The sequence below is a fragment of the Schistocerca piceifrons genome, chromosome 2 (genome assembly GCF_021461385.2).
Source record: "Schistocerca piceifrons isolate TAMUIC-IGC-003096 chromosome 2, iqSchPice1.1, whole genome shotgun sequence".
Lineage (NCBI taxonomy): Eukaryota > Metazoa > Arthropoda > Insecta > Orthoptera > Acrididae > Schistocerca > Schistocerca piceifrons.
The window spans coordinates 915,996,248-916,008,559 of NC_060139.1; positions in this window are offsets into that span (position 1 = coordinate 915,996,248).

Genomic DNA, 12,312 nt, shown 5'->3' on the forward strand with positions numbered 1-12,312 from the left:
GTTATCCAAGGCGACACCAATAGGAGGTAAGAAATTTATTTCACACAGTTTATGGATTTTCGCATAGGGACAACTTTTGTACTTATTCAGATGTACGGAGCTGTAGTAAGATCGGATAGATCTGTATGTACTTACCTCTAATTTTTCATTATCGCCCACAGGTTTTAATTAGTTTGGGTTTATTGGTGCTGCTTTCTTGCTAGTAGATAGATTGTTTAAAACAAAGTCAGGTAAATATACAGATGCATGTAATCAGATACGCAGCCTGCACACCACTTGAATAACTGTTCTGTTGTTAGACATAAGTATCAAACCTTACTTTAGACGTAAACGTTACACTAGACATATACGTTACACACTTTTTATGCTGAGAAAGATGGAGGCAGTGGCAGCGGGAAAGAAACGGAAAAGTAGTTGTGGTATAGAAAGAGCGAAGGAGACAATGGCAGTGTGAGGGAAAGAGAGGGATATAGTGCCAGTGCTAGAAAAAGATCAAAGAGGCAGTGCCAGTGGGTGACGAATAAAAAGACGAAGAAAGTGGAAGTGGGTGAGAGCCAATGAAAATAAGAGAAAATGTTATGACACTGAGGTACGAGAGATAGTGACAGTGAGGGGAGACAGCAGTAATTGGAAGGAATAAACGACATACTAGCAGTAAGAGAGAGCAGAAGGGCAGCTGTAACATAGAGAGGAGACAATTGTAGTATGACAAAACGAAGGAAACTGTGATTTTAAGATAGACAATAGTGACAGAAAGACGCTAAGAGATAATGACATCGAGTTGGGCTAATTGAGTGAGTGAGAATGGGCAAACGGGAGTGAATGGGTATGAATGATTTACAGCGATGGATTTATGGTTGAGAGCAAGTTACAGTTGGGGGAGGTTGTGCGAGTGAGAGGTAATTTCCATGTTAAAACCGGGCAAATCTTAGCATGCCAAAATATTTTGGGGAAATTTTTAAAGGTGCTGAGGAAGGTGGAATGAGGCAGCTGGTACCCTACTGTTCATCCGCAGTCTTTTAAATAAACAGGAGCATATTTGCCTTTTTGTGCTCCGTAGGAACATTTTTCCGCTGATTCATAATCATGATCAGAAGCATGACATCCACTTTGCCATCAAGGTCCCCTGTAACTTTTCCGTACACTGTAGTTTTCCGCTTCATGTTATGTAGTGAAGTTCTGTCTACACCTTATGTAGCAACATCTTGTCAAGGGCCATCACACCAACAATAATGCGTTCTCTGAGCTGTTCCAGTGTAACGCAAATGGTAAGGCCACAAGGCGAGTAGGTCAGGCGACTTCATCACTGCGTCGTTTACGTTGCGACGAACATCGATGTTCCAATGATGGGTTGCCCGAGCTTGTTGGAAGATGAAGTTCTCGGGGTCACCAGTCAGTTGTGGAAGTAATCACATCTGCCACATATCAGTATACCAGCTATCCGCCACAATGTTCTTACAGAAGGAAAAAGGCTCATACGGTTTCGTCTGTAACAATCAGAGAAAACAGTTACCTTCGGCGAATCTCCTCCGTGGGCCAAAATTTTATGAGGATTTACAGTGCTCCACATTCTCAAATTGTGGCAATTAACCTTTCTAGATAAATGGAAGGTTGCTTCGTCGCTGAACATCAACTTGGAGGTGAAATGTTCATTCTCAAGTGCTTGCTGCATTCTGATGCAAAATGAAGGTGTTGGCAGGCAGCTATCTTCCGGTATTAATTCTTGCACGAGCTGCAGACAGTACGGTTCCTTAAACTAACCGCCATCGTAAAATCTTCTACATATCTTGCTGCGGTATTCCGTGTTATGGCTTGTCATATCGTTGATTTTTTTTTTCTGGACCGGTTACGAAACTTTCCTTCACCCTCTCTACTGCTGCATCAGGCACATCTGGTAGACCAGTACTTCACCATTTGCAGAGACAAACGAGTGTCCATAGCTTGTCGATATCAACGCATAATGCTCGGGTTACACAGCGGTTCTTTTCCATAAATCCTTCTGAAGGAGCGCTGCACTGTTGTAACAGATAAACATCTCGCATTTTCTATACACGAAACTTCTTTTCTTGCTTTGCACAATTTTCTCAAAGCATGGTAAGGCCAGCTGATGAGCACAACGCAAATCCGGTGATGTTACGGCTCTATTAATTCATCAGTCATATTTATACACGCAGTACTTTGGAAAATATAAAACTCTGAAAAAGAATATCTCATTTACAGTAGCCCTATATTTTCCTGATTTGGACAATCTGCTGATATATGCCTGCGTTCTAAGGCAATTTTCCTGTATTCTGAAAGGGCAACATACTGTATAAGAGATTTTATTGAAAGACAAGAGGAAACATTTTGTCGAAAGTATGGATAAATGTCTCAAGAATACAGCTTCTATTTGTTATGAATCAGATTTTCGACGATGGTTGGAATGAAAACAAAATGAAGAAACTGAACGTGTTGGAGCATGAACTAGACGCGTATTGGCCGATATAAAACCGAAATAATAAAAAATAGATATTGCATCAGTCATCTCATGTACTTGTTACTCCTTAGTTTAATAAAAAACAGCAAAAACGCTGTTTTTCTTAAACATAAATGTTAGGCAGTCACGTTAAGAATAGAAATATTGCTTTTTTCAGTCTTAACTCATAAAACTTGGTAACCACAGGTGAAGACGCACAGGCATCGACCAACAAAGCTATTTGAGGATTTGATACCTGGCTAGAATGGCAGCTCCAACTTGTAATGCCGGAAATGCATATCCTCCTATTTCCATCTATTGTACTATAAATTATTTCCTTATTTTGTTACCTGAAGATATGACATTTCTGTGTATTTATATATTGTAATTGTTTAACTATTTGTATATATATATATATATATATATATATATATATATATATATTTATGTCGATGTATAATTGTTTTGTTTGGTAAATATTATTTGTATTTTTACGTTGGGTCTGGCCTAGGGAAAACTATGCTATCGAACGACTACATCGATAGGTCATATGGAGAACCTTAGTGTTTAGGATCTTTGGTAGTGTGAACTCTGCCGCATGGAGCGCGGGCAGAGAGACGCTGTCGGGCGTAGGGCGGTGGAGCAGGTGTGACGCTCCCGCGATTTGCGGCGCTTTAGGGGTTTGGCAGCATGTAATTGCGCTCGACTTGCTATGATAGTTTCTGATACGGTGTCGCGGACGGGAAGCATTAGCTGGCGCGCATGAAGAGCCCGTTTCGCCTGGTGACCGTGTCGAGAAGAAGGCGCGCCAACATCCAGTTTCTGTAACAGCGACGGCCGACAATGAGTGACTGTCGCCACCTCGCCGATCGACGACTGCAAACCTTCAATCAACCAAGAAGGAAGACTAAAAGCACGTAAAGTTTTAGAACTGTATGGCAGACCTCAGCTTTTTCAAACTGTTGCATCACAAAAATACAGCAAGTTAGCATGAACCTCTGTATTAAAGTAATATCATTCCATTTCACTGCTTTAATTTCAAAGTTCGGTTAAAGTGTTCATAGCTGGCTACAATATTTAGATTACACAAGCAGAAATTAAGAGTGGGAGTTTTGTTACCATATTTTAGCTTAACTGTGACTGCAGCTCAGCTTGGTACCTACTAAATTTTACTATTGTTAATTGTTCAGAATAATTTAATTCAAGTTCAAAGTTAAATCTCTTATTTCTAAATTGCGTAGATTCAAGTAGCTTTTGAAATGATTGTTGAGGTAACCCAAGATTAACCTTATTATTGAATTTCGTAGTGCTTCAGAAACAAAGTTAACTATTAATTTCAGTCACTAAATTAACTTTCAATTTTCCGGTTTTATTAATTCTTTTGCTAAATTAAGACAGAGTGTAGCGAAATTTATTACTTCTGACAAACATTCAGTTTTCACACAACACGTGTCAACCTTCAGTTGCCACGCTTTTAGTGCTAATTATATGTGCATTAATGTTTCATTTTCAGTTATTATAGTAGTTGTCAATAGGACTGGCGACCGTAATTTTCCCCAAATCTCAAATATCTAATTAACGCCAATTAATTGTTAACGTAACGACCGCACATTTACTTTCTTTATTAATTTTACCCTTTTCTCAAAATTAATTTCCACCAATTTGATGAGCATTTTTCCTTTCATTTAGATGTAATCCTTTCCTCCTTGTTTACCGACAAATTAACTTCGGTGACGATTGCTTTTCCCAAATTTCCATTAGATGCACGCGGTTCAATTTTTCACTGTCATTAAGGTCGATAAGTGAGGGGGAGGTTACACGTGGCGACCTGGTGACAGGACAATCTTCGGACTTGAGGTTGTTCTGGGCACGAATTTCGCATTGTGCAAATCTCATAAGAAAGTAATTGGTACGAACAGGTAGTTATGTCAACGAGAATAAGTAGTGGGAGAAATCCTAATTGGATTTGAGATTTGGCATTTACATTGAAAATTATTAAAATGAGTGAAGGCAACAATTACCAAAATTTGGTAGACTTGGGTACGAAACAATCGGTCGAACAGTGGGAAACGCTCACCGCGGAACCCATTGTTCAGGGGCAGGCGGCTAGCATGAAAGACGCGACCGCCGAAACGCGACAAAGAGCAGAAATGGAATTCCAAACTTTAGAAAATGTGTCGAAATCGAAAGTGAATATCAAATCTGAACCCCTTGGTGACGAATACGGGGGGACAATTAGAGAGGCACCCGCTACGAAAGTAAAACCGCTGGTTTCCTGGAATTTAACTGATTTATTGAGCCGGCCGTTGTGGCCGAGCGGTTCTAGGCGCTACAGTCTGGAACCGCGCGACCACTACGGTCGCAGGTTCGAATCCTGCCTCGGGCATGGATGTGTGTGATGTCCTTAGGTTAGTTAGGTTTAATTAGTTCTAAGTTCTAGGCGACTGATGATTTCAGAAGTCAAGTCCCATAGTGCTCAGAGCCATTTGAACCATTTTTTTGATTTATTGAATGTTTTGATTAACGAAATCAAGGCTCAGTCTAGCAAGATAGAAACTCAATCGGCAGAAAGTAAAGCTCAGACTGCCAAGCAAGAAGCTCAGTCTGCCAAGCAAGAAGCTCAGTCTGAAAAAATTGACAGGAAGCTAGACAATCAGAACAAAGCTATTAATGTTGTTAACAATAATGCTCGAGTTGTTAACACAAAAGTTGATAAAATCAAAGAAGATATTGTTGTTATTAGTACCGAAATCGGTAATCTCAAACAGGAAATGATAGGCGTTCAGGCGGAAATTGCGAGCGTAAATACTCGTTTTGATTCCGAAATTAGCAGAATCGAGAAAAGTTTAGGAGAAGCAGTTGCTCCAATCATCCAGAATAAGGTGACGGAACAAATTCAATTAGTGAAAAAAGAGGACCAACAGAAGGTGGAAACTTTAAAGGCTTTAGTGTCCGAAGTAGATATTAAAGTGACGAAGCAGGCTGATACCTGCGAAGAAAAAAATAGGGAAGTGGAAACGCTTGCGACAACCACTTGCCAAGTAATTACGAGAGTGTCGGAATTAGAAAAGAAACTTGACGAAAAACAGAGCTATGTGCCAATCTGTGCACATAGTTCGGAATTGTTGACGAAAGAGGAGCGGTTCGACCCCTTGAAAAAAGGCGGTTTACACGCGACGGATTCCATTAAAAATTGTGAAAGAGTTTTACCCAGATCATGGACTAATGAGAAAAAAAATTAATGCGGTTATTAACGTGTTGGCTGGTGATGCCAAGCGTTGGGGCTTAAACCTCAACATTACGAACCTGACTTTTGACGAGTTAAAAAATTTGTTTCTGGCTGAATACTGGTCAGAGCAAAAACAACAAAGTCTCTGGCGCGAATTTGTCGTATCGAGGCCTTTCGATGCGAATTCGCGTGGCTCGATTAAGGAGTTTTGCGAGGGCTGGATCCGCAAGTTGGAATATTTGCGTGATCGCCGCACGGAATCCGAAATAGTATGGGAACTCTACAAGAAGCTTCCAGATGATACAAAACACTACGTAGGTAGCAATTATAAGTTTCTTTGGTAATTTTAAGAGAAAAGTAAAACGAAAACAATCTAAAAATGGCTAGGTGTTATTGAAGTCCAGAAAACCTCCAATCCCTGAGTATTTAACGAATCGAATTACTACGTATAAAACAGTTTCAGTCGTCTGATTAATTTATAATTGCGTCATTGTGTTAAATATTTGACGCTTACTATGTAAAACATTTATGGCTAAACAGTTACGAACCTGACTACCTACATTTATGGTAAAACCAAGTTATGTTGTTTTATTAGTTTTGCATTATTCGTCGACAGACTAATGAAAAGTGAAAATCAACCTTCGTAAGTTGGCCCCGTTTTAAGAAATTTTGTGTCTTCATATCTCCTAAAATGTGTGTCCCACGAAGATATAATTCCGCAGATGTATTCAGTGGTATATGTGGATACTGTCTGCAAAACGTGTTGCGAACCGCGTTTTTAGCAAGGAAGTAATTAATTAAAACATCCTGTCCGATGATGAAGTTTTCCTGCACGAACAGCAAAAATGTGATCAACTCTTTCCTTTCATTATTTTCTTTATTTTGTGTGTGTGTGTGTGTGTGTGTGTGTGTGTGTGTGTGTGTGTGTGTATGGGGGGGGGGGGGAACTTTCGAAATAGTTTGACATCAGGTGTAAAGTTTGTTGAAAGTCACTAAGTGCTCTCATTTTCAAATTCTGGATTCATATAGTCTGAGTAATTTGCGAGCGAGGAGCTTCAATTTCTAATTTAATACCTGAGTTGTTGCGTCGATCCTTTAATGTACGAGGGGCGTTCAACAAGTAATGCAACACATTTCCTGGTGAAAGCAGGTTGGTTTTATTCGGGATTCCAATACAACATATTATTCCCCACACTTTTGGCTACGTAACCCTATTTTTCAACATAATCTCCGTTCAATGCGATGGCATTACGCCATCTTACTGGGAAGGCTGTATGCCGACATGGTACCACTACGCTGGTGCGAGTGCATCCTCCATTTGCCAAACAGATAGAAGTCAGAAGGGGCGACATCCATGCTGTAAGATGGGTTAAGAAGAACAGTCAAATGAAGTTTCATGAGCTTCTCTTGGATGCGCAAGTTTGCGTGAGGTCTGGTCTTGTCACGCAGAAGGAGAAGTTCGTTCGTATTCTTGTGGCGACGAAAGCACTGCAGTCGTTTCTTCAATTTCTTGAGGGTAGCATAATACGCTTCCGAGTTGATAGTTGCACCATGAGGGAGGACACCAAACAGAATGACCCCTTCAGAGTCCAAGCAGACCGTCGCCATGAGTTTACCCACTGAGGGTGTGGCTTTGAAATTTTTCTTCGGTGGAGAGATGTGAAGCCATTCCATGGATTGCCGTCCTGTTCTGGGTTCAAATTAATGAACCCATGTTTTGTTTAATAGTCTGTGAGGATAATCGACAAAAAAGTCCCTATGGGAAGGTGAGCAAAGCAAGACAGAATGGTAGAGACACCCCCCATCCACGTTAAGAAATAAATAACATGATGACGGACCTGTCAAACGTACGTGGAAACTTCTGAAAGGCACAACATCGTTCTTATAACCTTGCACGCATAATCATAATCCGCAAACACATGTTCACAAGCACATTGCAACACCAATGATGGTGAATATACTTTTCGATTTCAAGCGTTGAAACTAATGATGCTGTCAAAATTATGAGAGTTTGCTGCTTTCATAACTCTGCTGCGTTACACTTGATCTTTTCAAAATTATTTTTCCTCTATCATAGTTTCTTGCAAGTTATGCTAAAGCGAAGTGTGAACACTAATCTCAACAAATTATTATTTTATTGTTAATATATTTGAAAGCAGTTCATTACAAATGTCTTCCAAATTATTTGTCTTTAAGCGAAATATTAGTCGCTGGTATGGAAGCAATGTGGCGTTGGTAGGCCGCTGTAGCGAGATGGCACCACAACTGCACACCAAGTTACCTAGTTCCAGTAAATTCCGGGGAGGCAGGCGATGAGATAGGACGCCACATTCAGTCACATCTCAAAAGTGTTCGATCGGGATCAGAGGGACCAGCACATCAACTGGAACTCGACACTGTGTTCCTCAAACGACTCCATCACACTGGTGGCGTTATGATGTGTCGCATTATCTCGTTGAAAAATGCCACTGCCGTTTGGAAACATGATAGTCTTTAAGGAGTATACGTGGTCTGCAACCAGTGTACGATATTCCTTGGCCGAACACGAGCTCCACTGACCTCACGAATGCCCACGTGAATGTTCCGCTGAGCATAACGGAGCCGCCATCAGCTATTCTCCTTCCCGCCGCACAGATGTCCAGGAGCTATCCTACTGGAAGACAACGAATTCGCGCCCTTCCATCAGCATGACGAAGAAGGTATCGTGATTCATCAGACCATGAAACGCTCTGCCACTGCGCCAACGTCCAGTGCCGATGCTAACTTGCCTATTCCAGTCGCAGCTGCCGATGTCGTGGTGTTAACATTGGCACAGTCATGGATCGTCGGCTGCCGAGACCCATCACTGGGATTGTTCGATGCACTGTGCGTCCAGACAGTCTTGTTTTCTGCCCAGAATTTAAGCCGGTGTTAGTTACGCCATAGTTTGCCGCCTGTCCTGTTTTACCAGTCTAGCCATCCTACGACATCAAATATTTGTAACGAGGGGCTGCCGCCCAACGCTGCAACGTCCGGAAGTGGTTTCACTTGGTTGCGCCACGTGCTGAAGACACTCACCACAGGACTCCTCGCACAACCGAAAAGTCGTACAGTTTACAAAATGCTCGCACTGAGCCACTGGGCCATCACAATCTGCCCTAGGTCAAACTCAGATAGATCGCGCGCCTTATACATTTTACGTGCGAACAGCACGCTCACTGATACTATAAGCACAGTGCGTGTATCTGGCTCGCTGTCATTCCTCGCCTGGTGACGCTGATATTGCCTGGACGGGTTTATTTTTTAATTTTTTTTAATTTTTTTGTCATCAGTCTACTGACTGGTTTGATGCGGCCCGCCACGAATTCCTTTCCTGTGCTAACCTCTTCATCTCAGAGTAGCACTTGCAACCTACGTCCTCAATTATTTGGTTGACGTATTCCAATCTCTGTCTTCCTCTACAGTTTTTGCCCTCTACAGCTCCTTCTAGTTCCATGGAAGTCAGTCCCTCATGTCTTAGCAGATGTCCTATCATCCTGTCCCTTCTCCTTATCAGTGTTTTCCACATATTCCTTTCCTCTCCGATTCTGCGTAGAACCTCCTCATTCCTTACCTTACCAGTCCACCTAATTTTCAACATTCGTCTATAGCACCACATCTCAAATGCTTCGATTCTCTTCTGTTCCGGTTTTCCCACAGTCCATGTTTCACTACCATACAATGCTGTACTCCAGACGTACATCCTCTGAAATTTCTTCCTCAAATTTATATCGACAATAGATTGGTGTTCATAATGTTCTGGCTCATCAGTGTATTATAAATGATAATGGCAACCTTACAACTTCGAAGCATAGAAGAATATTAAATTGTACTTTACAGAATGAATAATATAGAACGAGCTCACATAACATGTCATAGCGACAAGCAAGATCGTAAGAGATGGAAAAGAGCTACCGTGGTACAACAACCGAGTTAGGAAACTGCTACGGAAGCAAAGGGAACTTCACAGAAAACATAAACATAGCAAAAGCCTTGCAGACAAACAAAAATTACACGAATCGAAATGTAGTGTGAGGAGGGCTATGCGAATGGCGTTCAACAAATTAGAAAGTAAAGTTCTATGTACTGACTTGGCAGAAAGTCCTAAGAAATTTTGGTCTTATGTCAAAGCGGTAGGTGGATCAAAACATGTCCAAACACTCTGTGACCAAAATGGTACTGAAACAGTGGATGACAGACTAAAGGCCGAAATTTTAAATGTCCTTTTCCAAAGCTGTTTCACAGAGGAACACTCCACTGTACTTCCATCTCTAGATTGTCGCACAGATGACAAAATGGTAGATACCGAAACAGATGACAGAGGGATAGAAAACAATTAATATCGCTCAAAAGAGGAAAGGCCGCTGGACCTGATGGGATACCAGTTCGATTTTACACAGAGTACGCGAAGGAACTTGCCCCCCTTCTTGCAGCGGTGTACCGTAGGTCTCTAGAAGAGCGCAGCGTTCCAAAAGATTGGAAAAGGGCATAGGTCATCCCCGTTCCCAAGAAGGGAAATCGAACAAATATGCAGAACTATAGACCTATATCTCTAACGTCGATCAGTTGTAGAATTTTGAAACACTTATTTTGTTCGAGTATAATGAATTTTCTGGAGACTAGAAATCTACTCTGTAGGAATCAGGATGGGTTTAGAAAAAGACGATCGTGTAAAACTCAGCTCGCACTATTCCTCCACGAGACTCAGAGGGCCATAGACACGGGTTTCCAGGTAGATGCCGTGTTTCTTGATTTCCGCAAAGCGTTTGATACTGTTTCCTACAGTCGTTTAATGAACAAAGTAAGAGCATACGGACTATCAGACCAATTGTGTGACTGGATTGAAGAGTTCCTAGATAACAAAACGCAGCATGTCATTCTCAATGGAGAGAAATCTTCCGAAGTAAAAGTGATTTCAGGTGTGCTGCAGGGGAGTGTCGTAGGACCGTTGCTATTCACAATATATATAAATGACCTTGTGGATAACATCGGAAGTTCACTGAGGCTTTTTGCAGATGACGCTGCAGTATATCGAGAGGTTGTAACAATGGAAAATTGTACTGAAATGCAGGAGGGTCTGCAATGATTTGACGTATGCTGCAGGGAATGGCAATTGAATGTCAATGTAGACAAGTGTAATGTGCTGCAAATACATAGAAAGAAAGATCCTTTATCATTTAGCTACAAAATATCAGGTCAGCAACTGGACGCAGTTAATTCCATAAATTATCTGGGAGTAGGCATTAGGAGTGATTTAAAATGGAATGACCATATAAAATTAATCGTCGGTAAAGCAAATGCCAGACAGATTCATTGGAAGAATCCTAAGGAAATGCAGTCCGAAAACAATGGTTCGCCAACTGCTTGAATACTGTTCACTGGTGTGGGATCCGTACCAGATAGGGTTGATAGAAGAGGTAGAGAAGATCCAACGGAGAGCAGCACGCTTCGTTTCGGGATCATTTAGTAATCGTGCAAGCGTTACGGAGATGATAGAGAAACTCCAGTGGAACACTCTGCAAGAGAAACGCTCAGTAGCTCGTACGGGCTTTTGTTGAAGTTTCGAGAACATACCTTCATCGAGGAGTCAAGCAGTATATTGCTCCCTCCTACGTATATCCCGCGAAGAGACCATGAGGATAAAATCAGAGAGATTAGAGCTCACACAGAGGCATACCGAAAAATCTTTCTTTCCACGAACAATACGAGACTGGAATAGAAGGGAGAACCGATAGAGGTACTCAAGGTGCCCTGGGCCACACACCGTCAGATGGCTTGGGGAGTATGAATGTAGATGTAGATGTAGATGTAGATGTAGAAGCGTAAAGATTGAGTGGATGTAGTACAAAGAAAATGTAGATATTGTAGCAGAGGAAAGACAGCACGAACTATAGATTATACGAATCGCAACAGGGAAGAGTGACGAACGCAAGTTACATTAGGCCCACACAGAATGTAAAAAAACTGAATTTTAATAGACTAAGTGTGAGTATTTCAACAGAAGGTAAAGTGTTACTTCTGAACTCTGGTATGGGCCTTTACTTGCCATTTTGAGGGACTTAGTCCGTCGACATAACAGCTTTTAGCCCAGGACTACTTCTCTGTATTTTTGGCTTACAATAGTCATAAAGGCATATCTCAGTCGCACGGTTAAATGATACAGTTAATTGCGTCGAGTCTCTCTCTCTTTCTTTTCCTCTCTGTCTGTCCCTCGTCATATTCATGGCCTTTGAGCTGTGTTAAATAACCAGGAACCGCTTTCTGGTGCCTTGAGCCAAGAGACATCTGCAAAGCCGCCCCCGCTCAGCAGTTGGAGAACTCGATAAAGGAGGGCAGACAGTTCCGCGCCAAAGGGAAGCTGCTGCTTGTTATGCAGTGCGGGGGGAAGGCACAAGTCGGAATGGCAGCAGTTTCATTTCTCTTGTCTGCCCACGCAGGCTTTTCACTTTCCCAGGGGGAGATACAGTCAGGGACTCGAACGGCCAGGGAATATCTCGCGTTGATTGCCCATTACGAAATTAATGTTCTGAACGACAATGCAGTTTTATCCACTACTAAAATCCGCCTGCATGAGTCCTGGTTTTCGTGAAGATTTCTAATCTACATCCGA